Here is a 4761-nt window from a genome sequence, read left to right as displayed (position 1 = left end):
AGACTCAACAGTATTCAAGTCTCCATGTTGGTATATGATTTCTATGTCTTGTAGTAAAATATAAAACAAAACAAAAAACAGACGCCTATCTTACATAGAAGCTGAGTAATTACAGCAATTTGTCTAAATTTTCAAATTTTCTACGACTGACAAAAGAACAGACGTTTTGACAGAGACTAATTTTCGAATTGCTGCACTTAGACGAGAGAAAAGGGGAAAAGTGAAAAGGATAAAATAGAAATGGATACGTGAAAGAGATAATTGTTATAGGTTATTCAATATAAAAGTTATTAATCTGATACTTATAACATTGCTTTCTTTGAAACCATTACAAAACGCTTCGCTGTTATTCTATCATCTTTCTTGATTTGCATTGCAGTACACAGTCGTTCCCTAAACAGATTAAATATACAACAAAATCATAAACAAACAAAAACACGCTTACAGCAGATATATCGTAAAATATGGTTACTGTTTGTAATTCCATACAGTTACTTATTACTCATAAGATTAACAAAAGTATAGTTTGCTTTGAGAATTTAATTATTGATTGCTTTTTTTTTTGCAGTGCTATTGTTTCTAAGCCATTTTTGCAACTTTTTGTTTTGTATCCTTGATTATATTAAAGTGAAAATGCCTTACTACTCTGATTAGGGCGTTCCCATGCAACACCCTCCCCCCTCTCCTCCCCTCCCATTAATTTTTTACAACCCCTTACCCCCAGAGTCTTGCACCCCTTCCCTTTTTGACATCCGGTGCAGTGTAATTACATTTTTACAAAACAGCAACAATGATAAATACCAAGAAAGTTTATAGAACATCGGATCTACTGCAGTTCACGGTAAAATATTGCTGGTAAGCAATATTTCCAAAAATCTATGAATTTTAAAGGCTGCTAGCTGCCAAACGACTGAACGTACAGATCATGCCCGCACACTGTTTTAAGCGGAAAAAGAAGGCTTACAAATAATCTGGAATAGCCTTAAATCAAAAATGCATAAACGCAGTGCAGAGAAATGCTCGAAAAAGACCTATTTTACGCGTTTTTTCTTCAGTGAAGCTTTCCCTGTGCATCATTGGATCTTGGCTATTCCAGATTATTTGTCGGCCTTCTTATGCCGCTTAAAATGGTGTGCGGGTATGATCTGTACGTTCAGCCGTTTGGCAGCTAGGAGCCTTTAAAATTAATAGATTTTTGGAAATATTGCTTACCAGCAATATTTTACCGTGAACTGCAGTAGATCCAAAACATCTTTTGCATAAAAACTAACAACTAAACAATATTTCCAATTCTTGTGGAAAAACTTTTTATCTACGAAGATAACAAACAACAAGAATGGTTTGAAAGGTTTGAAAAGCAAAGTGTGTCTTTAGCTTAATAAGAAATACATTTTTCATGTTGTTTATTAGGTAAATTATAAAGGTTATCACATTGCTGACATATCATCGATATAAAGTCATTCTAATGACAAGTACACTAATTTTTATACAGGGTGTCCGTGGGAGAATCACGTTTCCCCCATAGCGTTATGGACGGACGGACAGACAAAGTGAATTATAGAGTAGCTTCGCTACTAATAAGCATAATATTGGTCTTCTTTGTTAATTTTTCATGTGTGCTCGCTTCAAAAGCACACAAGATCCTGAAATATACCATTTTTTTTTATTTGACTGGAGTAATTTAGACATATATATAACTGCTTTAGAAATAACTGCTTTCTTTAACCTACAAAAAAAAACTTTCTACTGTTTAGCAGTAACACTTATAAAGCAACCCTTTCTTATTTAAAGTAAACTATTGTAATGTAGGTATTTAAATGACATATCGAAAACTTGTAGATTATTTCCGCACACAAGTACCCAGTCCAACATTTTTAAAAAAGAATCTTTTCTACAATAAGGGTCGGTCCGTACGTCTGTCTATAACGGATAGTTCTTGTCCTATCGATTTCAATTGGCCTAATGTTTCGTGTAACGATTACTTTAATAATACGATTTAGAAATCGTAGCAATCCTTTTTTTTAGCTTTTATTTTATACATAATTGAATTATCCTATTAATTTAATTTTTTAATATTAAATCCTAGAAAGTTTAGACATAATGTTATAGTAAAGTATCATTGTAATTGATCTTAATTGTAAGTATGTCTTTGAGAATTAATTTAATTGAATATCAAATGCTTTGTTACTCTTTATTTAAATTTATGCCTTTTTGTCTGATTTGTTGAGCTTTGCTTTCATGGATGTTGTAATCCTTGTTGCATGAAAATTTCGATAGATTGCTTTTCTCTCTATTTTTTTTTCTAGAAATATTAAATTCTGACTGTAGGGGTCATCTGTGGTTGCACATCGCTGAAAAAAAAACTTAACACACTTACACCTAATTCGACCTAATTTGATAATCGAATTCCTCATATAAATATTACAAGCGCCATCTTGGGGCACTAACCCGGCGGGTACTATTCCATCAGGTCACTTTAAACTTTTTAAAATCTAACCTAAAATAAAAGGCAAATTTTAAAAATTCTTGAAAAAGTTTGTTTGTGGTCCAAATTCAATATGAAAGAAACTACCGCCGCGGCGGTAGTTTCAACTGATTACTATCCCAGACCATGATTGGGTGGCTTACTAAAAACAAGTTTGCTGCCACTTAAAACATGATCAACGTGGACGAAGCATTTAACAAAAATAGAACCATATTGTTTTAATTGTTTAAGACCTAGGGATTTGTAGAGTTTAATAGCTACTAAAACATTATGATAACTGCATTATAATAAACATAAAATCTTTTGATTTCTTAATTTCCTATATGGGCGTTTTTTAGTAATGCAGAATTTCTAAGCTTTCTAAAATAATTTTGATCGAAGATAAAATGAATGGATAATTTATCATAAAATTACCACCCTCTATTGTGTCAAATTATAAAGAAATTTGAACAATGTATAAAGAAAAATATCATTTACTTAACCATATCTAATGATAATCATAATTTATTATAATGCATCATACACTACCAATTTTAGTAATTTTAGCGAAATCGGTCATTTATCACTTTTTCTAATGTATAATGTACATACAATTTTTTGTTTAACCTTCCTTTAATGTATAATGTTAGTAGTGTTGTGTAGCTTCTCTATAATTGATGTAATTTATTGCACGTTATTTGTCCGTATATGAACGAGTCAATTCCGTATGCATACACTTATTTATTGTGTAGATTCTCCCGACCAATTGTCATCTTTAAATATAAGGATGTCAGACTGCTTAATAGTTCCATTAACTTTTGTTTACGGCTTTATTTCTACTTTTTTATTATCACCAATAAGATTTGTTGAATTTTTTGTTAAGAATCCCATAAAAAATACCTATTCTCAAGCACGAAACAGATTTTTAGGAATCATTATTACAAAAATTGTAATAATAATAGATAGTGATATTATAATAGGACAATTGTGCAATAAAAGTTAAAAAAACAGCATGTTTTAAATGGACGAACGTACTATCTGGTAATGATTATAGAGTTGCTACGCTTCCTAAATCAATAAGTAAATTCTAACCCTAGTTATAGAAAAGCTTTGCTTTTAGAAATATGGAATCTTGACTGCTTTTGAGACACTGCTCTAGTTTCGCTTCTTATAGACATTATTGTCCTTGCTTAGTCTTGTCTTTGGTTCATAAAGATTGTTATAATTTATAATAACTTCATTTATAATAGACTTATGAGAGTATAGACTCTTCCTCGAAAAGAAAGTTTTTATTTAATCCTAGGACTAATGAGAAGTAGGTCTGTTTACAGCTCAGGTATTCTAAACGGCTGAAGCTAATGTTTTATTTAGCTGATCTTGATTTCATATCTGGGCATATATAAAACATAAATTGGGTATAGTGACAACACCTCTTAAGGGGCGTTTCGTCTTATTTTCACAGTAGCTTTGCTCCTATTTCTAGCCCCTGCGGGGACATTTGACTTACCATGCGGGGCAATCACTAACCTAACTTAACCTAAAATAACCTATCAAAATACGACGAAACGCTCCTTAATAGGCGTTGTCACGAAAGGGACATACCCCATTAAATTATTTAGACGCCTACTATAAATACCAACAGAGATAATCCCATTTCTAGTAATATAGACAAAAACCTACGTGTGTATAATTACATACAATAGTTGTATAGTAGCTGTGCTGCAAAAACTATAGATTTTGTTTAGTCTACAAATAATATTTTTTCTTAAAAATGTAGCTCTAGTGTAAGTATGTGTCATGATTTTTGCTCGGCACTTCAGTCAGTCATCTGTGGACGCTGGTAGTAGGGACACCACCACCAACAACCAGAGCATATATATATATCATTATTATATATCCTATATATATATAAATTTCATACTACACACACACACACACACACACACACACACACACACACACACACACACACACACACTTCCTATCCTTCCCTTTGTCAAAATACTTCACTAGGACCCCCTCACCCCCTTTTTTCAATACAGAAACTTTTCACCGGAAATACATTAAAGTATTATATACACACACTCTTTAACAACTAACATATACATTTTCTTAAAAACCCCTCAAGATATTGTTTTTAAATTTCAGTGAAAACGAGAGTGTTTTATGTTATGTTGTTAAAATGTTGATTTTTCCACTGAAAATGTAACCAGAGCCATTTGATTGTTCTGAGTGAGAAGGCGGAGAGGAAAAGAATGGTCTGAAATCAATGAAGCTTACAAATCCTTGATTAGTTT

The sequence above is a fragment of the Acartia tonsa genome, chromosome 4, assembly GCF_053477335.1.
Source record: "Acartia tonsa isolate MP-2025a chromosome 4, ASM5347733v1, whole genome shotgun sequence".
NCBI lineage: Eukaryota > Metazoa > Arthropoda > Copepoda > Calanoida > Acartiidae > Acartia > Acartia tonsa.
Note: the sequence above shows the minus strand (reverse complement) of the source record.